The sequence below is a fragment of the Peromyscus leucopus genome, chromosome 8b (assembly GCF_004664715.2).
Source record: "Peromyscus leucopus breed LL Stock chromosome 8b, UCI_PerLeu_2.1, whole genome shotgun sequence".
In the NCBI taxonomy this organism is placed as follows: Eukaryota; Metazoa; Chordata; class Mammalia; order Rodentia; family Cricetidae; genus Peromyscus; species Peromyscus leucopus.
In genome coordinates, this window is record NC_051086.1 from 104,859,832 (window position 1) to 104,886,108 (window position 26,277).

At 48.4% G+C, this 26,277-nt stretch overlaps 1 long non-coding RNA gene across 1 annotated transcript; it reads right to left on the reverse strand.

Moving 5' to 3' along the window:
• Positions 1-22,689: 22,689 nt before the first annotated feature.
• LOC119087007 lies at positions 22,690-23,808 on the reverse strand. The gene is made up of 2 exons (XR_005090421.1): positions 23,772-23,808; positions 22,690-23,666 (listed from the first exon to the last, which is right to left on the reverse strand). It is a non-coding gene; the product is annotated as an uncharacterized LOC119087007 (long non-coding RNA).
• Positions 23,809-26,277: the final 2,469 nt, after the last annotated feature.

Genomic DNA, 26,277 nt, shown 5'->3' on the forward strand with positions numbered 1-26,277 from the left:
TATTTTACTTTCTTCTTTACAATTTTATGTATTATTCAGAAATTTACAAGAATATATTATTTATGTATTCAGGAAAAAACAAAATCATGTTTATGTGAAATATAAAAATAAACTTAAAAAGATATTTTCCAAAAGTCAGCTAGATGTCTTGGGAAATAAAGTATTTCCCCATTGAAATAAAAAATGCTCTTAGCAAGCCAAAGAAGAGGATGGGCTGGTCCACGGGTCATCAGTGAGGGAGGGGGTCAAGCTGAAGAATCTTCTAGAACACATAGTGAAAGGCCCCTCCCCCCTAAAAAAAGTGTGAAGGAAAAACTAAGCAACATGCAAAACAAGCCATTTAAATGAGATTCCGGGGAATGAAAAGAAGGAGAAGGAATAGTTAAGGAAATAATAAAACTGTCCAGGGCCGAGGGAGACACTAGGAAAACATTTCAGAACATAAGGAAGAGAGATGCAGGTCCCGTGGGAAAACATGCTACCTCCAGAAAAAAGAAAGGAGCAGATAACTGATGTTGGGAACTCAAGATTCAAAGACATGGAGGGCACCTTCACCATCCATAGGGGAAATTAGCTGAGCCTAAAGTGTCATGCCTGGCCTGACAGCCGTTCAGTGCCAGGGGAAAACAAACACCACTTTTGGCTGTGCCAAGTGTTCAGAGAATTTATTTCCAACACATAGTATCTGAAATAATTGCTAGATGGAGTACTCAATCCTAAATAAGCAAATAACAAATTCAAGAGGTAGGCAAGGAGGGTACGGAGCTGAGTCCACTTTCATCAGGGACTATAATGGGAAATGCTCCTGGTGGCCTGGGGGGAGGATCCCAGTGAACTCAGAATGGTCAGTGCCCTGAGACAGGGGAAATGAATCGGCAAGATGGGCGATGACTCTAGGTGGTGGAAAGAGGGGAGGCCAAGTCCCTGCTCAGAGTGCAGGAGGTTAGGGAAGATAACACAGTCGGTCCTGTGCTCACTTCGTAATGGACAGGACCTGAGTTTGCTCCTCAGCACCCGTGAAAGCCAGGTGTGGGGGTGTGCACCTGAGACCTCACTGTTGGGGAGGTGGAGATGGGACGATCCTGGGCCTCGTGAACAGCCAGTTGAGATTCAAGTTCAGTGACTCCACCCAAATAAGGTGACGCACACCTTTAATCCCAGCACTTGGGAGCCAGAGCCAGGTGGATCTCTGTGAGTTCGAGGCCAGCCTGGTCTATAGAGCGAGATCCAGAACAGGCACCAAAACTACACAGAGAAACCCTGTCTCGAAAACAAACAAGCAAAAAACAAAACAAAAAAAAACAAAAAAAAAGGGTGAGAGATCAAGAGAGGGAGCGAGAGAAAGCAAAGCCCACGAGATGCCTTACCCGGTCAAAGCCCTTGAGGTACAAACCTGACAACCTGTCGATTCCTGGAACTCACGTGAAGGTAGAAAGACAGAACTGAGTCCCAGGAATGTCTCTGACCTCCACACCACCCTAATAATAAACAAACAAACAAAGAGTAGTGAAAACTTAAAAGTATTTAAGGTACAGAAAAATTGAGAAAGACACCTGTTGTCAACCTCTGGGAGTCATGTGTATCTGCCCGTGTGCAGACACATGAACACACCACACACATACACACACACACACACACACACACACACACACAGAATGACTAGGTGTAGTGTTGAGCACTTGCTTATCATGTACCTGAGTTCCATCCTCAGCACCGTAAAAATGATCAATTAGTTTAGAAGAATTTACCACTAGGTGAAGAGAATTTGATGTAAATCTTCTAAATAAATGGAGCAGAAACTTGATATACCTAACAGAAGCAGGAAATGGGAGACAAGCTGGGTCATAGAGACAACGTGATACCATGGCAATTACAACCTAAAGCCAATCAGGTGTGGTGGAGCACACCTGCAATCCTGGAACTCAGGAGGTGGAGGCAGGAGGATCAGAGTTCAAGGCCAGCATGAGACCCTTATTTCATAAACCAAGACAGGGACAGGGGATTGCTCAGTGGATTAAGGCACATGCCGCCAAGCCTGACAATGTGAGTTCGATACTTGAAATTCACAGGTGGAAATGGAGAACTGACTCCTGCAAGTTGCCCTCTGACCTCCACATGTGCTCACCTGTGTGTGTGTGCACGTGCATGTGCACACATGCGCACACACACACTAGCTCACATACACATGAACATGTATACACACACACACAAAATAAAGAAAAATGTAAAAACCCAATAATAGTTATTTATGATTGACAAGCAGGGGCTGGAGAGATGCCTCAGCGGTTAAGGACATCTGTTGCATGGGAAGAACCATATTCGGTTCTCAGAACCCACATGGTGGTTCACAACCATCTGTAACTCCAGTTCCAAGGGACCCAACCATTTCTGGACTTCACAGGCACCAGGCATGCACATGGATATACATGTAGGCAACACACACACATAAAATAAATAATTCTTAAAAGGAAAAGAAGATGGGGGGCTGGAGAGATGGCTCAGAGGTTAAGAACACTGACTGCTCTTCCAGAGGTCCTGAGTTCAATTCCCAGCAACCACATGGTGGCTCACAACCATCTGTAATGAGATCTGGTGCCCTCTTCTGACCTGCAGGCATACATGCGGACAGAACACTGTATACATAATAAATAAATAAATCTAAAAAAAAAAAAGAAAGAAAGAAAGAAAAAGAAGATGAAGTATCATAAAGGGTTTCAAATCTCAAAACCTGTGTCAGAGCCTGGAGGAGAAAGTTAAAAACATAACACTTCAGGTACATTTAGAAAACAGAATAGGCAGAAAGAGACAAATCACACTTTAATTGAAGAAACCAGGTGAGAAGCCGCAGAGAGGCCTAGAATCAGAGATTTTGTATCTGTGTTCACAGGGGGGCTAGAACACAGATTTCGTTTATAAAATTCTTTGTGTGTGTATCCGTGTGGGGATCAGTGCGTATGGGATAAAGGTGTGTGACAGCCTTCACAGCTGTGTCTTTTATTCTTATAACTTAAACATCGCAAGTCTGAAGCAGGATGCAGTGGCTCACGCCTCTAATCCCAGCTCTTGGGAGACAGGCAGATCCCTGTGAGTTCAAGGCCAGCCTACATAGTGAGTTCCAGGACAGCCAGAGCTGTGTAGTGAGACCATGTCTTGACACAAACAAACAACAACAAGAAGTCCTAAGTCTGAGGCTGGAGCTGTGCAGCTCACTGCTAGAGCGCACTCACATAGCATGGACAAGGTCCTGGGTTCAATCCCCAGCACTGAAAAACAAGACAAAATAACAAACTCCTCCAATGTTTTGGTTTTTGTTGTTTTGTTTTTTTCTGGCCCCAGCTTAGGAGGTGACTTTATTCCACCAGTTATTTCTTCCTCTGCTGCCTGTCATCTTTTTCTCAAGCATTTTTCTCTCCTCTTATAGACATGTTTCAATTTCTCCATTCCTTAGGACAGATATCTGGACACAAGCAACAGTAAACTGTGGAACTCAAAACACCTCCCTCCGCACCAAACACCCCTCTGGTCAACGCCCCGGCCTTCCGGCTCCTCTCTCATGAAAGCATCTGGAAAGAATAGACCGTGCTTGGCTTCTGCTTTGTTTTGTTTCCAATCCATTGCAGACAAACACTCTTGTAAAATAAAATAAAAAGTATTACTAGAAAAATGGGGAAAAAATCCCCAAAGACATCCAACATGCAGGCCCTAATTTTTTATTATTAGGTCCAACAAGCATCGCAGTACTGTCAGACCGCTATAAAAATGCTAAATGCTGGCTTTCAATTCCCGCACTTATCTTGACATGGACAAGGAAAGCAGCGGCTTGGGTGGGCGTGTGTCTGCGGCCACGCAGGGCCACCAGAGCTGCTGTCTGTGCCACCCACGTGTGCTGGGGATTCAGCTTCCAGCATACTGAGCAAGTCCTCTCTGATGGAGCTGCACCCCAGCCACACCCTACAAGCCGACGTCTGCTTCTATCCCTACATGCTCTGACAAAAGTCCCCAAAGTTGACCTATGGCTTCTCAGCATCCCCCTACCCCCCACACCCACACACCCCACACACACACATCCAGGCAACTCTTTGTTGATTTCTATACTCTTTCTTCACTGACATTGTCCCCATCAATCTGATTTCTGTTGCTATAACAAAACATCTCAGGCTGAGTAAATTTATAAAGTGTATTTAGCACCTGGTACGGGAGCTGAGAAGTCTGTGAGCACAGTCTGTCTGGCATGCTAGCATGGCAAGGGCATTGCGTGGCAGTTCAGAACAGGAATGCCGCCTTGGATCTCTCTAATCTTATGCCACTGTGAGAACCCTACCTCCCGGACCTCATCTAACCCTAATGACCTCCAAAATATTATCTTCCAGTGACCTGGGAATTAAACTGGCAGCATGAATCCTGGGGCACATGCTCAGCAGCAGCCCTTTGCCTCTCTCTCTGACCTTGGTGACTTCCTTTCTCTGCAAACCTCCGAAATGGCCATCTGCTCCTGCTGCTCCCTCTCAGAATGCTCTTCTGGATGGTTGTTTTGGGGTGTTGATTTCTTAGTCGCACCTACATGCTGAGAATTTGCCGATTCCCAGCCACAGCCGCTTGCTTTCTGTCCTGCCCTTGGTCACTTTCACTTGGATATCCATAGTGCCTTGTGGCCAAGCCCAGTGGTCAGGATTCCTGTGGTTCACAGGGAAGGACCTGGGCTGGCTTGTAGGTCAGAGGGGAAAGAGCATATGCAGGCAGGTTCCCGAGGTCAGGAGCCTGGGGCATCCTGTTTGGGTTGCAGCATTCTCCTGTGTTGGGTACATAATGCCGAATAACAGCCAATCCTAAGCTCACAGTGTTCAACCATTGCAAGTGACTCAGGGCCAGAGCCATCTAGAAACCTCTTCACTTGGTTTTACATCAGTGGGGACCTGGGCATAGACTTCCTCACAGCACAATACCTTCACTGGGCCAAAGCTGCAGAACTGTTCTAGACCAGCCCTCCAAGCCACCAAGGCCAACTTCATTCAAGGGGAGAGGATGTAAGCCTGCACAGTAAGAGCTCGGGATGAGGAGCACCAAAACTGGGTGGCCAGCGTTTGCTTTCAAACTGCTGCTGGCAGGAAGTGTTTTCCATTCCCCTGCCCTGATCCCAGGGACAAAGGTTCTGCGTGGCTGTCTAGGTGGGTTTAGCATTCAGATCCATGCCTTAGGTGGGACCTAGGGGACTCAGAGTGTGCTCTATTTTGAGTGACTTGGATGCAGGCTCCCGGGGCACCCCATTTGAGAAACATCTATGCCACTTTCCTTGTCTATGAGTAGCACAAAGGCCCTTAGTGTCTGCCTCTGCCTTGGCCGTTCAATCATGACAGGAGAGACCACAGCAGCCCATGGCCTAGTAGGCTTTGAGATCTGGAAGGCATGTTGCCATGCTCTACAGACCTGGGGTCTTCCTGGATCTCAGACTGTTGTGCACTCATGAGTCAGCCTGGAAATAGGCTGACTTCAGAATCCTGGCAGATAGAGGCTCTGGGGGACCTCGAAGACCTGTTTTTTTTTTTTTTTTTAATCATTTATAATTTTAAAGTGTATGCAATATGTGTAATAAATATAGCAATGTGGATTTAGTAATTACATAAAATCGCACACCTATGATATATATCTTATATATGTGCACACACACAAATTTGTCAGGATGTTTTATTTAGTAAGCTATTTACTTTGGAATAATTGTAGATGCACATGCTGTTATCAGAAACAACACTAAGAGATCAGAATGCCCTTGACTTGGTTTCCCCACCAAGCCCCAGCACTGATGTGGGTAGAGCCATGACTCAGGCTGTTTTAGCCATGTGAGGACTCTTGGATTGCCCTGAATAGCCACAAGCTCCCCCTTCCTTCGACCCAGACCCAGCCACCATGACTCTCTACTCATCTATAATCTTGTCATTTTAAAGATGTTGTATCAACAGCCTTATACAACACGAAACTTTTTCTCTGCCTTAAATCAGAGTTTCTCCATGTAGCCCTGACTGGCTTGGAGCTTGCTCTGTAGCTCAGGCTGGCACCAAACTCACAGAGATCCGCCTGCCTCTGCTTCCCAAGTGCTAGGATTAAAGGCATAAAATGACACAACTTTGGAAAACAGTATGGCAGTTTCCTTGGAAACAGCTATGAAATGATACTCAATTTCATTCCTGGGACTTTATCCCAGAGACTTCATGTCCAAGAGACATAAAGATCCATGTTCACACAGTATCTGTGATGGTGATGGAACCATAGGCCCAAATAAACCCTTCCTTTTATAAGTTGCCTTGGTCATGTGTTTTTCTTTTCCTTTTTCCACAGCAGCAGCAGTCAAGTAACTAAAGCAAGGAGCAAAATTACTGTGTGAATTTTATTTTTTAAAGATTTATTTACTTATATTTAATTTTTTGAGACAGGGTCTCAAAAACTGTAGCTCTAGTTTGCCCAGATCTATAGTGCCTCAACAGACTCACAGAGATCCTCCTGCCTCTGCTTCCCAAGTGCTGGGGTTAAAAATGTGAACCACCACTCCTGGCAAAGATTCATTGTTTTCAAAATGATCAGCATGGCATGGTGGTGGCACATGTCTTTAATCCCAGCCCTCAAGAGGCAGAGTCAGGCTGAGCTATGTAAGAGCCAGCCTGACCTACACAGAGTGTTTCAGGACAGCCAGGGCTACATAATAGAGATACCCTTTCTCAAAAGACACAAAACAAAATGGCAAAATTATTGTATAATGTGACTACAGTGAAGTACATGCCGGGCCCAGGAGGGCACCTGGATCTGGAGTTACGGGCAGTTGTGGGCTGCCCGGCGTGTGTGCTGGGACTCTGTTCTTTGGAAGAGCTGTCGAGCTCTCGACCACGGAGACATCTCTCCATCCCCTACTGTGTGAATTTCCCTTCAGGATATTGTGTGAACATGAATCGTTATGTCTCTGGGATAAATTCCCATGAATGCGGTTGTGTGGTTATTTCATAGTATGTTTGTTTCCAAGGAAACTGTTAAAGTGTTTTCCAAAGTTGTGTCATTTTATATTCTCACAGCAATGAGTGACTAATTCTGTTTCTCCACATCCTCACCAGCATATGCTTTTGTGACCATTTTTTATTTTAGCCATTCTGATGGGAATATACTGATATCATCTGGTGGTTTTAATTTGCATTTCCTTGACAAAGGAGGAGCTGGAGTCTCTGCTTATCTGCCATCTGTTTCACCTCTAACGAAACAGCCACTCATCATCTTTTTGCTCCATCTTCTATACTGTTTTCTTTTTTTAACCATTGTTTTTGTGACTTTATTTTATTTATGTGTATCTGTGTATGCCTCACTGTATGCCACGTGTGTGCAGTGCCCACAGAGGCCAGAAGAGGGCAACAGATGCCTCTGGAATTGTAGTTACAGCCAGTTGTGAACCACCAGACAAGGGTGTTGGGAACTGAACCCACATCTTCATAAAGAGCAGTCGGTGCTCTCAACTACTGAGCCGTCTTCCCAGACCTGTTCCTTTTCACGTGTTTGTTTGTTTGTTTGTTTTCTCTGTGTAGTTTTGGAGCCTGTCCTGGATCTCACTCTGCAGACCAGGCTGGCCTCGAACTCACAGAGATCCGCTTGCCTCTGCCTCCCGAGTGCTGGGATTAAAGGCGTGCGCCACCACCCGCCTGGCCTCAGCATTTTTTTTTTTAGCTTTTACTTTTGAATAATTTCTAATTTATAGAAAAGTTGTTAGACTAGTGCAAAAGAAAACACCTATATCCTATTCACCCTGATTCCTAAAGTGTCAGCCGCTTTCCACACTTTCTTATTCTATTTTTGAACAGTTTGAGAGTTTGTTGTACACAGTTGCCCGCCATCTCCTGGCCAACCCCCACACCGAGGCAGCATAGCCATCCAAATCAGGACCTCGAGGCAGCTGAGACTGCCACCAGCTCCTGCTTTACCAATCTGCCCACTGCAGTCCTCGTAAGTCCAGAACACAGTCCAGTCTTTCACGGTTGCTGTCGTGTCTCTGCGGTGCCCGTCAACTCAGAGCTCAGTCTTCCTGTGAGACTCGGTCCTGTGAAGATTTTGTTCCACGGTTTGGTCTGAGAGTTAGATCAGCTGCCTGGAATTCAGGGAGGAAGGCTGGCTTGGCGAAGATGTCTAGCAGATGTGTACATGAAGGCAGGAAGCCAGGGCGCTCACTCAAGGTCTCACAGTCGCCCACAGTGAGGTTCCTGGGCGTGTCAGCCTTTTCCTTAAGACCGCAAAGGCCCAGAACTGGACCTCTGGAGGTCGCTGTCATTTGATAAGGTAGCCAAGGTGATTCGGAGGGTCACTTCTAAACAGCTCAACTGAAACATGAGTAAGTTAGTTTCGGGCTAGGGCTGTAGCTCAGTGGTAGAGCATTTCCCAAGAATGCCTAAGACCCAGTAAGGGCTTGCTCCTCAGCCCTGGAAACACCCAGGGCAACCTCCTTCTTTTTTGAAGGTGAGTCTCATGTAGCCCAGCCTGGCCTCAACCTCTCTATGTAGCTGAGACTAAACCTGCTGATCCTCCGGACTCTGCCTCCTGAGTGCTGGGATGACAGGCATGTGCCCCCATACACAGCTTGGTAAATTTTCTTTTGAGTTTTCCTTCTCTGTGTTTCATTTTTGAAGAGTCCAGGCAGATGATGCAAAATACCCCCGAGTTCAGACTGTCTGTCTCTTTGTCATGTCAGGTCCCATTTCTCCCTCAGAAGAGATGCTGCACGCCTCTGCCACAGCATGTGAGGAGGTCCCGGGTGTCTGTTCATCCCTCTCTGGTGATACTAATATTTGCCACTTGGCTGAAGGTGATGTCTGCCAGGTTCCTCCATGGTGCAGTTAATTAATTAGTATTTTGAACTTACTAATTACTAAGTAATAATTAGCAAGTGCTTTGAGAGCAGATAGTCAAGGCTAAGTAAATAGCCTGCTTCCTTTGACCTTTCACCAGGAGTCGGAGCATCCGCTGTTGATTCTTCCCTGAATCAATTATTAATAAGCTGGTTGCCAAATGGAAGCTCTCTAGTCCCATTATTCCTCCTACATTTGGGAGTCAGCTTTCTCCCCCATTCACGTATTCAATCATTTATTTTTATCATGAATTATTTACATGGTAAATAAAGATAGCAATCCATTACTACATTGTGTTTCTCAGATTGTCCTAGGTCTGGCCAAAGGGAAGCCCTTCCGGCCAGTTCCTGTCTTTCCCTGTGGTTCCATTGTCCCCTGAGCACTTCCTGGCTTTCTGGCACACGGAGGCATCTGGGTTCATCCTGCATATTTTGTGTCCAGCCCTGGGCCTGACTCCTCCCGGAGCCCCTAACTTCTGTTAGCTCAGGATTGAGAAGGTGTCTCCGAACTGGGCTTGTTCACTGCTGCTGGGACTTTGCTGCCTTTGGGCCAGACCTAGACATACACTCTCCCGTGTCTATTTCTAGGTCTGTCTATAATAAGAAACCGAAGTTCACGCCAGTGCCACAGCTGCAGCCCAGTGCTGTCCTCTTTCCAGTGCCCACACCCCCCTCTAAGGGGCATCGAGCACCATTATCCTGTCACTTACCGGTGTTCAGCGGCTCGTGAGAGCACATCTCCATGGCCTCCCAGCTCTTCAGAACCACTCCCTGATTCTTGTGTTCCATGAAAGGGAATGGAAGAGAAGAAGGAGAAATGATGTGACCTTCTTGGGGCCCCGAATGACCACAAACTGGGGGTTAAACAACAGACATTTGTTTTCACTGGGATCTTGAAGTTGGAAGGCTGAGAATGAGGTATACACGGGGCAGTCTTCTTGGGGGAAACTGAGAGAGGACTCACTGTGTGCTCTGTCCAGCTAGTGATGACCCTTGGTGCCCCTGACTTTCAGGTGTGAAGCTCCCTCTGTTTTCTGAGGCCATTCATCTCTGCATGCAAATACTGTCACCTTATAAGGATGTTAGTCTCTGAGTCTGAACCATGGTTCTAGCATCAATCATGCTGCCCAGTTCAATTGTCAACAGTACTACCTTAACCTTGGGTTATGTCCAAGGACCCTATTTCCAAAGTCACAGGTATTGGGGGTCAGCACTTCAATCTCAAAATCAATCTCTGTCTCTGTCTTCTCTCTGGTTTTGGTGAGACCTCTCACCAAACTTGCTGGGTTAGAATTTGCTATGTAGCCCAGGGAGATGCAATCCAAAGTCGTCAGGACCCCTTGTCTGTGATGAGCCCCCAGGGCTTGCAACTGTGGTCTTCTAGGACATTTTGATTTGGATCCAAATTCAATCCAGGGACGGAGGCCGATTTCAAGCGGTAGGGCAATGGGAGAGGCTGTGGGCAGGGGCCTTTCAAACGGTAGGGCTACTGCCCACTCCAGCTACAGAGACAGGAGCCCTCCTGGGGAACGGTGTACTTCTCCCTGACAGCAGCATGCTCTGTGCATCGCATCCCTTTTCCAGTCCTTTTGGAGAGCTGCTCAGCTGTGGAGGGACAACCTCAGTTGGCTGGACAGCACTGGAGTTGGCACAACTTTTTCATACTCATGTAGGTCCCTGAGGGGTCAGCTGAATGCCTCCCTCCAAGGCTAGACCTTGAGAGCTCAGCGGCTGAAGCAAGAGCGGGACTTTTTGTTTTCTCCTTTGTGTAGTCTTGGCTGTCCTAGAACTAGCTCTGTAGACCAGGCTAACCTCAAACTCACAGAGACCCACCTACCTCTGCCTCCCCGAGTGCTGGGATTAAAGGTGTATACTATCATTGCCCGATCAAGAGCAGAACTTTTAATGCTCAGATTCCTACCCCTGAGATAAAGGTCTGACCAGAGGCCCACCTTAGTCAGTCTCCTGTACATACCCCACAGCTGTGGTGCTAACTTTAGCAGGCGTCAGCCCATTTTGTTATTTATTTACTTTGAGATAGGGCCTCATTGTGTAGCCCAGACTGGACTTAAACTTGAGAACCTATTGCTGTCACTGTGTCTGGCTTTCAGACCATCTTAAAACCTATCCCTGCAGGGCAGTGGTGGCACACACCTCTAATCCCAGCACTCAGGAGGCAGAGGCAGGCAGATTTCTGTGAGGCTGAGGCGAGCCTGGTCTACAGAACCAGTTCCAGGACAGCCAGAGCTACACTGAGAAACCCTATCTCAAAAAAAAAAAAAAAAAAAAAAAAAAAAAAAAAAACCAAAAAGACCAAAATCTGTTCTTCCCATAAAACTTAAGACACCCCTAGAGCAGTGAGCACAAGTCCTCCATAATCATTTTGGGCTCATTTCCCCTTGCAAGCAGGAGGCTGGGTACCCGGCACTCCTGGAGAGCATGGATTCCTAAACTTCCTCTTCTCTCCTGATGGGGTTTTAGCTACTTCAAGCCTATTCTGGCATCTGGGATCCAAGAAAAACATCAGACAATACTGAGAGGTGGCTCAGAAAGAGACACAGACACCAAAAGACACACCAGGGTGCTGTGGGATGATCTGTATGTCCTGTGGGAGCCCTTCTTGGGTTCTTTGTGGCGTTACCCAGCAGGTCCGTATAGAGGATGATTAGGACCATGGGCCTGAGTGCAGGTGTTTGAGATGGTCTGCACTTGGCTGTGCTGGGGGATGGTCTGTATGTCAAGTTGTTCTGATTGATCAATAAATAAAACCTGATCGGCTGTGGCTAGGCAGGAAGGATAGGCGGGACTAACAGAGAGGAGAAATAAAAGGACAGGAAGGCAGAAGGACTGGCTGCAGTCGCCGCCATGACAAGCAGCATGTGAAGATGCTGGTAAGCCACAAGCCACGTGGCAAGGTATAGATTTGTAGAAATGGATTACTTTAAGATATAGATTTATGGAAATGAATTAATTTAAGCTATAAGAACAGTTAGCAAGAAGCCTGCCACGGCCATACAGTTTGTAAGCAATATAAGTCTCTGTGTTTACTTGGTTGGGTCTGAGCGGCTGTGGGACTGGCGGGTGACAGAGATTTGTCCTGACTGTGGGCAAGGCAGGAAAACTCTAGCTACACCAGGGTCTGTACCAGTCTTGCACTGCACCCTACCTGCCAGTGACTACATTAAACCAGAAGAGCCACTGCAGGGAATTGGTCTGTTTGGGCCCTGGCCTCAGAGAAAGGGCTAGAAAGGGCTTTGTCCCCTGGGCTGACGCAGACACTGCTCCCCGAAGAAGGCCATGGCACTCTCCCTGCTCATGGGTTCATGTGTTTGATGAATCTGTCATAACTTGAAAGGCCCCAGTTTCCACACTGACTTCCCGTTCCAGTTCAGTTGCCCACATAACCACAGGCGAGTTAATTGCATGTCCATCAACAACCTTAGGGATAGGCGTGCATTCCTGAAGCCTAGGCACACTGCTCCATTGCCTCTCTGTGGGCAAGACTGGGCGTGGGTTTCTGCAAGATGCCCACAGGCAGAAGCCAAAGCTGAGCTAGTGTACAGCCAGACTGGTATCCTGGAGGCCATGACCTGGGCCTGCCCTTCCTTGTAAGCCTCATTCTCAGTCCTCCCATGTATGTATGGGACAAGCTGATAAGACTTTTCAGGGTCCTCTGTCCAGTAACGTTCACCCCAGAGATGGAGCGTTCCCCACCCAGCAGCTCCACCACTAAGGATCTCTTCCAGTCTCATCCCATCCCTCAACAAGGTGTGAAGGAAGGCACACAGGAACCACTTCACCACAGCTGGTCTGGACTCCAGCACAGAGCCTAGAACGAGGTGGGTTGAGGGAGGTAACACAAAGGGTGGACCACAAGAAACAGGGAAGCCGGGTAAAAGATCTTCAAACTACTGAGCCACGTGTGCTGTCGCTGCCAAAACCAAGTGTGCTGCCTGTATTTGTATGATGACAGACATTCAGGGGGAGCCCTGCACACCTGCATGATTCTTGTACTTCAGAATCTTTTATGTCCTTCAAATTTTTGGAAAAAATTTTTTCTGTAGATTTGGGATGTAGCTCAGGGGTAAAAAGCTTACATGAATGAATAAGTTCCCACCCTGGATTCCATTCCATCCCCAGCACTGGGATGGGGAGGGGAAAAACAAATAAAAGAAAGGAAAGAAAAAAGATTAAAAGGGGGGGGGCTGGTCAGAAGGTTCACCAGCTAACAGTGCTTGCTTTCCACGCCTGACAACCTGAGTTTGTCCTGTCAACAGGGCTGTGAGTGGCCCAGGTCCCCGGGTACCTGGATGTCTGAGTACTTGGGTATATGGATACCTGGACACTTGCCGGGGGATGTCTTTCTGTTTGCTGTGAATATATGTTGATCCCATTGGTTAATAAATAAGCTGCTCTGGCCTATGGCAAGACAGCTTAGAAGCAGGTGGGAAATCCAAGGAGAGAAACAGGAAAGAGAAAGGTGGAGTCTAGGGAAACACCAGCACCACCAGGAGAGAGATGGCAGCCTGCTGCCCAGGGAACAACATGCCAGCAGACCTGTAAGCCACAGAGCATGTGGCAAAACATAGATGAATAGAAATGGGTTAATTTATAAGAGCTAGCTAGCAAGAGGCCTGCCATAGACCATAAAGTATGTAAATAATATAAGCCTCTGTGTATTTACTTGGGTCTGAGTGGCTGCAGACCTCAGGTGAGAGAGATTTGTCTTGACTGTGTGGCTGGACAGGACTGGAGAAACCTTCTGACTACAGACACTTGAGCTATGGGAAAGGAGGATGTGTCAAGACTGACCAGAAGTCACAACAAAAGCACCTAAGTGTATTTCTCAGAAGCAGCCAGAAATGGTGGTGCATGCCTGCCATCCAGCACGTGGGAGGCAGAGACAGGAGAATCCTAAGTTCTAAGTTATCCTTAGCTAGGGCTGGACAAGTGGCTCAGCAGTTAAAACCACTTGCTGCCCTTACAGAGGACCTAGGTTTGTTCCTAGTACCCACATGGTAGTTCACAGCCATCTATTAACTCCAGTTCTAGGAGATCCAATGTATTTTTTGACCCCTAGGCATCAGGCGCCAACTGGTGCACAATCATATGCACACATTTAAAAAAATAATTTTTTTTTAAAGAAAAGAAAGGGCCAGGTGTGGTGGCACACACCTTTAATCCCAGCACTCAGGAAGCAGAGGCAGGCAGATCTCTGAGTTTGAGACCAGCCTGATCTACAGAGCAAGTTCCAGGACAGCCAAAGCTACACAGAAAAACCTTGCTTGAAAAACAAAAACAAAAACCACAGAGCCAAGAGGTAAATTGTTTTCAGTCAGGCTGCTCTTGGCTTTGCCTGGGCTTTGGCCCTTAGACAAAGCCTTTGTACCTCATTGATACAGGGCAGAGGGGTGACAGAAACTGACCCCCACTGACAAGAGGGAGCAGAAACATGATCCCTGGGCCCACGTTTCAGTGGATATTCCAGTGGATATCTGAACTGATTCTGTTCTGCCCTGGGCTGGGGGAGGAACAGGCAGGCTATCTGTCCTGCCATTGTGTGGCTACTCTAGAGGTTTCGGGGCACATGGTGGTCCCCACACATATAGATTCCAGACAGCAGTGGCTTGTGGAAGGCACAGCTGCTGGGGTTCTTCCACAGCGAAAGCAGGTCTCATCCACAGTGTTGTGAGGAGCCCAAGCATGATGGGGTGACTTAGAAGCCACTGATGAGCCTCACCTCTGCCAGACTGATCCAAGGCAAGCTTAGGCAGAGTGTGGTACCCTGAGTCTCCTAGAGTCAGGCCACAGGACTGCTGGCCCCTGGGTTCCTTCTGCTTATCACATCTCCTCTGGGAATGGTGTAGGGTCATGAAGCATGGATCCTGCACACTGCTAGCTTTCTCTAGATCATGTGGGTACTGCAGTCCTGGGGGCTGTGAGCTACTTTTTTTGGTTTTGAGACAGGGTTTCTCTGTGTAGTTTTGGTGCCTGTCCTACATCTCGCTCTGTAGACCAGGCTGGCCTCAAACTCCCAGAGATCTGCCTGGCTCTGCCTCCCAAGTGCTGAGATTAAAGGAGTGCGCCATTGCCGCCTGGCCTGTGAGCTACTTTATGGGGACACTGGGAATGGAATGGTTCTGGACCAGCTAGCTGACAGGCAGCTCTTGTCTTCATGAGGGACCCCTCAGCAAGGACAAGAAGAGAGATAGCCCTGAGCTTGACCAGTTGTGGTGGCCAGTGCCTCTGCTCTTAGGGTGCCACAGTGGTAACAGGGTTCCTGGGGAAGCTGCTCTTGCTCCTTACTCTGGAGACCTGAAGAAGTGGAGTCGCAGCTCCTACAGGACGACAGGTGCTGGCTTTAAGAGCACTTGTTGCTCTTGCAGAGGACCCAGGTTCAGTTTCCAGCACCCACATGGCATTCATAATCATCCATAACTCCAATTCCAGGAGATCTGAAGCCTTCTTCTGTCCTCTGCAGGCAGTGCATCCACGTCTCTCTCTCTCTCTCTCTCTCTCTCTCTCTCTCTCTCTCTCTCTCTCTCTCTCTCTCTCTCTCTCACACACACACACACACACACACGTAGGAAAAACACCTAAAATAAAAAACTATATATATATATTTTTTCAAGACAAGGTTTTTCTGTGTAGTTTTGGTGCCTGTCCTAGAACTCACTCTGTAGACCAGGCTGGCCTCAAACTCACAGAGATCCGCCTGCCTCTGCCTCCTGAGCGCTAGGATTAAAGGGGTGCACTACCATGACCCAGCCAAAAAAATTTTTTTTATTAATTTTTGTGGGGGTGTTTTGTGTGCATGTATGGCTGTACACCACATGCATGAAGTGCCTGGTAGGCCAGAAGAGGATGTTGGATTCCCTGGAACTGGAGTTATGGATGGTTGTGAGCTGCCATGTGGGTGCTGGGAATAGAACCTGGGTCCTCTGCAAGAGCAACAAGTGCTCTTAACTGCTGAGCCATCTCTGTAGCCCTGATGCACCCCAAATAATTCTAGAAAGATGTTAAAATATAAATTTATTTGCATATATACATAGAGTAACAGTTTTTATTCCATTTGTTTATTTGTTTATTTATTTATTTATATTTATTTATTTATTTATTTGTTGGCAGGGGCGTGTGTAATGGAGCATGTAGAAGTTAGAGAACTACTTGCTGGGGTCAGTTCTCTCCTTCTACCCTGTGGGCCCAGGTGTTCAAATTCAGATCATTAGCCAGGCAGTGGTGGCGCACACCTTTAATCCCAGCACTCTGGTGGCAGAGGCAGGTGGAGCTCTGTGAGTTTGAGGCCAGCCTGGTCTACAGAGTGAGTTTCAGGACAGACACATCTACACAGTGAAACCCTGTCTCAAAAAAATTTTTTTTTTCCAGATCATCTGGCTTGATAGCGTGTAGCATGCACGATAGCGTGTAGCATGCACGATAGCATGTAGCATGCACTTCTGCCTTCTGAGCTGTCTTGCCTGCTCTCGCCAGTTTATAAGTGAGAATAAGTAAGAATCAGACACGGTGGCACACACCTATAGTTCCAACACGTAGGAGCCCTGAGGCAGGAGGACAATCATGACTTTATCCAGTCTGGTCTGTATAATGAGTGTCAGGTCATGCAGAGCTACACAGCAAGACACTGTCTCAAGAAATAAGATATTGGCTCCCGAGGAACAATGCTTACTGTTGACCTCTGACCACATGTGCATATGTCCACACACACAACTAACACGAATAGGAACATAGCTGTCTTAGGTTATCATCACTGTGATGAAACACCATGACCAAAGCAACTTTTGGAGGAAAGGGTTTGTTTCACTTATACTTCCAGGTTAAATGGTCCATCACCAAGGAAGTCAGGGCAGGAACTCAAACAGGGCAGGAATCTGGAGGCAGGAGCTGATGCAAGAGACCATGGGGGGGATGCTGCTTACTGGCTTGCTCTCCATGGCTTCTGAGTCTACTTTCTCATAGAGCCCAGGTCACCCAGCCCAGGGATGGCACCGCCCACAATGGGCTGGGCCTCCCCTATCAATCACTCATTAAGAAAATGCCCTACCACTGGATCTTTTTTTTTTTTTTTTTTAGACAGGGTTTCTCTGTGTAGCTTTGCGCCTTTCCTGGATCTCGCTCTGTAGACCAGGCTGGCCTTGAACTCACAGAGATCCACCTGGCTCTGCCTCCCGAGTGCTGGGATTAAAGGTGTGCGTCACCACCGCCCGGCCCTACCACTGGATCTTATGGAGGCATTTCCCAACTGAGGTTCCCTTCTTTCAAATGATTCTAGCCTATGTCAAGTTGACATAAACCAAGTCAGCACAGTGTCATTGTAGGAATATATACACACACACAAGACATCCTTCCCTTGGGTTGTATGACACCCCAACAGCTCTCAGTGTACTTACACAGAGAACTAAAGAGAAGTTGTGTGCGGGCTTAGAGGTACACGCAGTTTGACAGCAGTGTTCAAGCACACAAGGTCAAGCTGGTTGGAACTCCAACACCAGCCTTTCCACCAGTCAAGTTACTTCATTATTTGATTTTGTTTCCTCATCTTGCAACATGAATTTTCAGGAAGAATATGGGAAAATGTGGCCAAAGAGATGGATGGCTCAGCTGTTGAGTGCTGGCTGCTTTTCCAGGTTTGATTCCCAACACCCATATGGTGTCTCACATCCTTCTGTGACTCCAGGTCCAGGGGATCTGACACTCTCTTCTGGCTTCTACAGGCACCAAGCACATATGTGGTGCACATACAGACAGACAGACAAGCCACCCATACATATAAAATAATAAAACTTTAAAAATATATATGGGAAGCTGGGCAGTGGTGGCACATGCCTTTAATCCCAGTACTTGGGAGGCAGAGGCAGGCGGATCTCTGTGAGTTCTAAGACAGCCAGGGCTACACAAAGAAACCCTGTCTCAAAAAACAAAAGCAATATGTATATTTTTATATATTCCCATATATATATCCTATATTTATATATTCCCATATATATATGAGAAAGCCCGGGTGAGGCAGAGGAGCATCTGAGACCAAAGAACTGCATGAATATGGAGCAGGGACAGCAGGGACATCGAGGCTGCCACCTGACTAGCATGCTGGAAAGCAGAGTGGATCATCCTGGGACACAGAGCCAGCCCTCAGCACTGGAGGCACCACCCTCCATACCTTAGTTTCAGGGTTGTAGCCTCCCCAACTGTGAGGAAATGATTTCTTGTTGACTAATCTGCAGAGCTTGTGGTTATCAAAAAGCATTTATTTATTGTTTGCTTGCTTGCTTGTTTAATGTGTATGAGTGTTTTGCCTATATGTATATATTCATTTGTTAAAAAAATAGGCCAGAAGCCCTGGCAGTGAGGGGGCTCCAGGGCTTCAACCTGGTGCTCAGTGGCCACACAGCTGTCAGCCCCATGGGCTAGGACTTAGCTTGAGGCAAGGAAACGAGGAGACACGAGAGCCAGTGAGGGTCACCAACTGCCACCACAGCACCAGATCCGCCGGCTACCACTCAAGCCACCTTAGAGGGTCCCAGGGTGGCTCCTTCCCAGAGAAGCCTTCCTCTCCAGGCCTTCTGACCCCACCTTGGCCAGCCTCGTGCTGTCCCCTCACTGACCTCCTGCTGCCTAAGGCGCCATCCTGTCCCATCCTGTCCCATCCTGCCCCGGCCATGACCCTATCTGCATTACTGTTTTCCAATCCCTGCTATGTCCCTAAGTTCGTGTGCCCATCAGGGAGGGCACACTTCACACAGCTCTGCTCCTGACTGTCAGTCTGGTGGACTGCCACACGGAGAGAGCCCAGGTCTCTTAGAGGTTCTCCAACCCTTGATCATTGGATCAGGCCCAGGCTGCAGGCATGGGTGACTCCACCCTTCCAACCCTTGCATCCCTGGGGGCCCCAGAAATCATGCAAAATTCAGTCCTAGCCCTGTCCTTCCTAGGCCCAGTGCCTCTCCTCTCCCTGGCGACCAGATGCCCTTCTCTTTGTTGCCCCGTTGTTAAGCCTGACCCTTCCTATCTAGTTCCAGAGGCAGCCGTTATTGTCCTCTCCTGCTCAAGGCCTTGACCTGGCTCCATACATTTCAGTCTCGAAGCTAGAGGCATTGGTGGCCTGAAAGACCTCTGGAATCCAGCCACTCTGTCCCCACCCTCCAGACCCTCCAGGCTGTCACTCCTCTGTCTCCCCTTCCTATCCCACAGGAAGGCTCCTGGCCTCCTTGCCCTTCTGGAAGCCTCAGGGCCTGTGCTCCTCCTGGAGCACTCCCCATACCTGTAGGACCTGCTTCTCACCTCCCGCAGCTGTCCTCAGATGTCAGCATGACCTGACTTAAAACGGCAGCATTGTATGGCCTGCCAGACACCAGGCAGCCCCAACATGTGCGCTCATTCATATTCTGGCCCTCGCTTCCTCGTAAGCCCCAGCGTCCGGCTCCATGTGGGATCCCTCTTTCCTGTACACAAGCCCGGCCTGCAAGGCCCTAGGTGCATGCATGAGTGGTGGCTGAACTGTGCAGTGGGGGCAGGAAGGCATGTCCCTTTCCTACAGCTGTCCCCTCTAATGCCCAGCCTCCGAAAACAGACCTCAGGTGACCCTAATTGGGACAGTGGTGGACTGGAGGTTGTCTTGTCTAGCTTGGATCCGGCCTGAGGAGGCCCTGCCTGGGAACTGCAGCTGGGAACCTTGGTCAGGCGGCTCAGTTCACTGCCTGAGGATCGCACAGAGCAGAGAACGCAGCTAACTCTGCAGGGAGAGGGAGCTGAGTAGACACCTGGGGCCAGAACACTGGCAAGCTTTGTGGCCTGCCTGCAGCCTCACCTGGAGGCCCTTCTGCCTAAACCTGTGGGTGGGCTTGGAGTAGCCAGTAAAGGCCCAGATGATTGGCACAAGCACAGTCAAATAGACCAGTGGACAGGAGGGCGGGTCCAGAAAGCCCCCCTCCCCCACCCGCTGATTTATAACAAAGACCACTGCAGTGCAGCAGGCGGCCCAGCCCTTCATTCTAGAGTGCCACATCAGCTGGACAGTGACAGGAAAAACTGCCCTCAGTCCAGCATGGCAACACACACACACATATATATAATTAAAAGTGAATCGTGTACTGGAGGGCGAGAAATAAACCCCAAGTCTTCTAGAATAAAATACAGGAGCTTTTCCAGGCAGTGTGTTCAGCAGATTGCTGCAGTGGCACCGAAGACGGCAGCCGTGAAAACCATGAAACAAGAATGTGAAATTGGGCTGACAAGAGGGTTCTGTGGGTAAACGTGCCTGCCACCAGATGACCAGAGCTCCGGCCCCAGGACCCGCATGGAAGAAGGAGAGAATTGACTTCTGCAAGCTGTCCTCTGACCTCCGTATGTGCACCCTGGCATGTCAGCATGCAGACACACAGATAAATAAATACAGCAATTTTTTTAATGATTTATCTTTATTTTATGTGCATCGGTGCTTTGCCTCCGTGAGGGCGTCAGATCCTGTGGAACTGGAGGTGCAGACAGCTGTGAGCTGCATGTGGGTGCTGGGACTGGACCCAGGTCCTCTGGAAGAGCAGCCAGTGATTTAACCGCTGCTCCAGCCCAGCAATAACCTTTCAGTTGTGCAGCTGAGTAGTAAAATGCTCACCTAACAATGCACGAGGCCCTAGGTTTGATCCCTGGTACCACAGAGCAGGGAAAACATTAGGAACTTGGAGGTGCCGTTAGGAGAGTGAAAGGTGAGCCACACCCCTTCCTACCTGTGTATCTTTTTTTTTTTTTTTTTTTTCAGACAAGGTTTCTCTGTGTAGTTTTGGTGCCTGTCCTGGATCTCACTCTGTAGACCAGTCAGCCCTAAAACTCACAGAGATCCTCCTGCCTCTGCCTCCCTAGTGCTGGGATAAAAGGCGTGCACCACCACTGCCCAGCACACCTCTGTGTATCTTGATAGGTGAACAGACAGATGTTTGGTCAAGATTTTGCATCCATACTATAGCAAGAACTCCTACAAACCAGTAAGAAAACAACAAAGCAACCAGTTTTTATTTTTTTATTTATTTTTTTTTTAATTTTTTTTTTTTTTTTTGGTTTTTCGAGACAGGGTTTCTCTGTGTAGCTTTGTGCCTTTCCTGGATCTCACTTGGTAGCCCAGGCTGGCCTCGAACTCACAGAGATCCGCCTGGCTCTGCCTCCCGAGTGCTGGGATTAAAGGCGTGCGCCACCAACGCCCGGCTGCAACCAGTTTTTAAATGATCAAACACTCACTTTGTCGACCCAAAAGGCATCAAAATGGCTCCCCTGGAGGTAAACAAATGGCCAGCCTTACCAATCATCAGGGAAAGGAACACTGAAGTCCTGCGGATGTTACCTCATACTTCCTAGAACAGCTAAGGCGAGAGAGACAATTCTGAGTCAGTGAGACTGAAAACAGCTGGGTACTCCCTCATGTCCACAGAGTGCACAGCAAATGACGCACACCCCCCCCCCCCCCGCACGCGCCCCTGGGCCGAGGACCGAACCCAGGGCCTTACACTTGTTAGGCAAGCGCTCTACCACTGAGCTAATCCCCAACCCTAGCAAATGACTTCTAATAGTCATTTGGCCGCTTCTACACATTCTGATGCCGATGGTGTCACACTCCTAGCTGTAGCTAACAGCTGGTGGCTCATTTTCTGTGTCAGCTTGACTGGGCTGGGAAATGCCCAGACACTGACTCTGGGTGTGTCTTTGAGGGTATGTCCAAATGAGGTCATCCTTTGACAGGGTGCGTGTAGACTGAGCACAGAGGCCTGCCCTTCCTGATGGGCAGTTGAAGAAAGAAAGAAATGGAACAAAAATGCTGATCCTCCCTAGAGTAAGAGGGACTTTCTTCCAGTCCGAGTGAGCTGGAACACAAACAGCACTGTCTGTTGCCCTGCACTGCTGGACTTATCAGCCCCACAACCACAGGAGACAAGCACTGTTAACAAGCCTCTTTATGTGGACATCAGCATAGGTGTCAGCATAACTCAGGTTAGTCGTGTCTGTCCAGAGAACCCCAAGATAATCCAGAAGGCAAACACGGGCTTATGTGACCAAATAAGAGTGTACGTACCACCTTCAGCCCAGGGCACACCTTTACTGCCTCAGTGTTCTGGAGGCTGGAAGCCTGAAGTCCATTTGGGGAGAGTTGGGTCCTCCTGGAAGCCCGGAGGGAGATTCTTTCACACTGTCTCGGTTTTAGAAGGCTGTGGGATCTCTACTTTCCTTGGCGTGAAGCTGGTCACTCCTACCCCTGCCTCATATCCAGGGGCTCTTTCTTCCTCTCTTCAATCTTCTCCCTGCAGAGCAGGGCTGCCTCCTGCTCACGTGTGCTTTGCCAGGCCTTGGGCCATATTTCTCTGTCCACAGCACACCCTTTTCCTCCTTCAGAGGCTGAGAACCCCTAAAGCTTCCTCCAGAGCCCGGAAAAAGTGTGGCAGGGAGCTGTGCTTCTGCCGATCCTGGCCACAAAGACAACAGCATGGACACATCATATAGTACTAGAAACTGGGTACTGTGGCTCACATCTGCAATCTCAACAGGTGGGAGACAGAGACAGGAGGATCGCAGCAAGCTCTACAATGGTCTGGGCTATATAAATGCGTTCCAGGTCAGCCTGAACTATGTAGAGAGACCCAAAATATAAAAAGTAAAAAGGCAAGCGGTGCATGCCTTTAACCTCAGCACTCAGGAGGCAGAGGCAGGTGGACCTCTGTGAGTTTAAGGCCAGCCTGGTCTACAGACTGAATTCCAGGACAGCCAGGGCTACAAAGAGAAACACTATCTCAAAACAAAACAAAACAAAACAAAGCAAAACAAAAAAAAGTAAGAAGATTGATTTTAATTATTTATAGGAACTGATGAAATGACAGAGTGGTTGCCTACATGTACTTGAAGGTTCAGCCTCAAGCACCACATAAACAACATGTGTGGCACAGGCCTGTTATCTTGGCATGAGAGAGGAGGAAGCAGGAGAATCAGAAGTTCAAGGCCATCTTCAATTATGTAGTGAGTTTGAGGCCAGTCTGGAGTACATGAAAACCTTCTTCGAAAATTAAATAGGACAGGTATGGTGGTCCATGCCTTTAACCTCAGCATCCCAAAGGCAGAGGCGAAGGCTGGAGGATCTCTTAAGTTTAAGGCCAGCCTGCCCTACATCATGAAACTCTATTTCCAAAAACTGAGCTAATTAACTAGATAGAAAATAAAACCAAAAGTGCTGACTCTGGATTGGTAGGGATGAGGGAAGAAGGATTGATAGAGCTAGAAAAGAGGGATAGGGTGATCGGAATATATACATGTATAAAACTGTCAAAGAACAAAATTAATCAATATAAATTTAAATGAGTAAATATCAATTAATTAAATATCAATTAATTAAATAAATGCAGCACTAGCCTTATCCCAGAGTCATCCAGGTTTTCAAGGCTGGGGCTTGAGGCCAGAAAGTGCACCACTTGGCTAGGCCTCCAGCCCAAGGGATGACCAAATGAGAGAGGCAAAACCAAAGCCTGGCTGCCCCTCACAGGCTGTGTGACTTGGAGTAAGTCACTCCTCCTCTCTGGACCTCATTGTCCTCCACATGTCCATAGAAGACCGGTTCTCTACACCCTGTGACCATACCAGGTGACAGATCTGAGCGAGTTCTTTCAGTGTCTCTGGTGTCTGGGGAACAATCAGAACCCCGAAAGGAGTTTTCTCCTGTTGACAGAAGTGGCTCAGGCCTTCTCAGCCAGTGAGGACCTTAGAAGGTCGTTCTGATCGCCATCCACTGGAAGCACTCCAGGCCTCAAAACTTCTATCCAGAAAGAAAAGCAAAGTCACCCAGGTGGTATCTTATTGGTGCAATTATTAAGACCACCCCATGTAGTCAAAAGGAAGATTTATTTAGTGGGTGACTTACAAATGAAGGGATAGGTAGGTCGCGGGGTCTGGGGAAGGTGTATCGCAGTCCAGCGGTGTTCTCTGGAGCTCTGCTCGGTCAACCTCCACCATCCAGGGTCCCAGAACTGAGTGAGAGCTGGCCCATGCTGGCCCATCCGGATCTTGGGTCTCCAAAGTCCTCCCTTGGCCCCGCCTTATAGGCGTGACAGTTGCTGAAGCCTCAATGGGGGTCGGAACTTCCAGATCAAAGCTGGAATGGCTGCCCACTACAGTATCTTGTTTCACCCCGGTGGCAGCCAGGCAAGAGAAAGGTGGGGGTTTGATTTTGTTGGAATCAGAGACTCATACTGTAGCCCAGGCTGGCCTGGAACTTGTTATATAGGTCAGGCTGGCCTTGAATCTAGGTGGCCCTCTTGTCTGGGCCTCCCAGGTGCTGGGATCATGAGGGCATACCACCATGCTAGTTTGAAAGGTGGGGTAATTGAAGAGCAGGGCCACACAGGCACAGGCTAGTCCCCTCTGCTTTCTAGAGCTGAGCCTCAGTGGCCTTCTTTGCAGTCTAGAAAAACAATACCCTGCCGACTAGAGGTGGAGGGACCTGGAGAAGCCACAGAGCACCCAAGTGTCCCCAAGACAGTTTCCCATAGAAAAGGCAGCAGTCACCTACGGAACCAAAGGCTGGTTTGTAGGACCGTGTGGAAGGAGGCAGCTCCCTGTACCCAGGTGTCCCTGGCATCTAGCTTTTGCCACCTTTTCTAGGGGGAGAAGCTAGTTTGAACTGCTCACATTCCAACTTAAAAACCTACACATTTTCCAAACCTTGCCCAACTGAATCCCACTCTCCTGACCTGTTGGAGCAGGTCTGGAGACCTCCGTCATTTTCTAACCAGTTGGTGGATATGCCCCATATAGGCCACCTCCCCACACCCTGGTCACAGGCCTGTCTGTCTGGGTCTCGTCAGGAAAACACATCCATTCCTTTTGTGTAAGGACAGGCAAACTGCCTCGTGGGCAGTGTCCTGGTGAATAATGAAGGGCTACAAGCCAGGCAACTTAACCCGAGGTTCATGCTCTTCCAATCCCGGAGGCCACAACCCTACGTAGATGAGTCAACATGAACTACCTTCCACCTCGCCTCCTCTAGGAAGACCTGCTGCTTCCGGTTGCTGGTGGCCCCAGAGATTCCTTAACTTAAAATTGCATCACTTTATTCTCTGCCTCTATATCTCTCCCAGTCCCACAGAGGGAGGGCCTTCAAGGCATCAAATCTACCTGTTTCTCCCTTACATCGTCCCAAACCCACAATGACCTCATCACCAGATCTTTATTAATAATCTCAATGTATATGAAAAGACTTCAGTTTAAGTCAGGCACGGTCCGAGTGGACTTTGCCTGAGGATTTTCTTTCTTCCTTTTTTAGGGGGAGGGGCATCACTTAGCTCACTACAGTGGGACTCCCAAAGCACCTGCCTGTGGTTCCAGCATGTGGGGACACACCCCTGCTTATCCTTCTGTGCCCCAAACCCAGGGTTTTCCAACCTACCTGAAAATCTTCCAATTTGAGATGGCCAGCCAATATATATACACATGTATCACGTACTAGCTTCCTAGGCATTTGGCAGAGGCAGGAGAGTTGCCTAGATTTAAGGCTGGTCTGGGTTATAGTGTGAGATTCTGTCTCAAAAATAACAATAATACTAATCACCACCTTTCTCTTGTTCCTGGGCAGGAGTCCTTGACATGTGTACCCCCACCCGCTACCAGAAAGAAGTGCAGACATTACAACCGTTTCTAGTCCTGCCTGTGGCTACGGGGTTACCACCAAGAAGTGGGTTTGAGAGCTGTAGCCAAGTCACCGGCAGTCAGAGGGACAAGCCTGGGCAGGAGTGGGAAGCAGCACCGAAGGCGAGGGCCTGGCCATGGGGGAGGATGGTTGTTCTTTTACTTATTTGTTTGTTTGTTTGTTTATATAGACAGGGCCCTTTATGTAACCCTGGCTATTCTGGAACTTGCTATATAGAATAGACCAGGATGAGCCATGAACTCACAGAGATCTGCCTGCTTCTGCCTCGTGAGTGCTGGGATTAAAGGTGTGTAACACCATGCCTGTCAGGACAGGTGTTTTTACCAAGATAAAAAGTGGCAAGAAAGCATTTGGTCAGGCAGCAGGGTTCCTAACATTAGTGAAGGCTGCCCATCTACCGAGTTCCTCGAATCCCTATGGAGTTCTTCCCTGTTACGACTTGGACAGCAGGATGAGGTGAGAGACCCTGTTCTCCCTGCCAGTTCCTCGCAGACCTGGACTTTGCATCTCTGCCTGTTGTGTGCACATGCAAGTCACAGCCTAGTCACCCTGTGTGACTGAAGATAGTGAAGGGCCTCTTCCAGGACAGCCAGGTCACCAAGGGACTTGAGGAATGGGAAAGAGTGTCATGTGGGATAGGGAAGAGGAGGATGTCCTTCGTAGAACCCCTGCTTCTGGAGCAAGGTGGCCCATAAGTCTGCAATCTCTGTTGTGGCCTTGG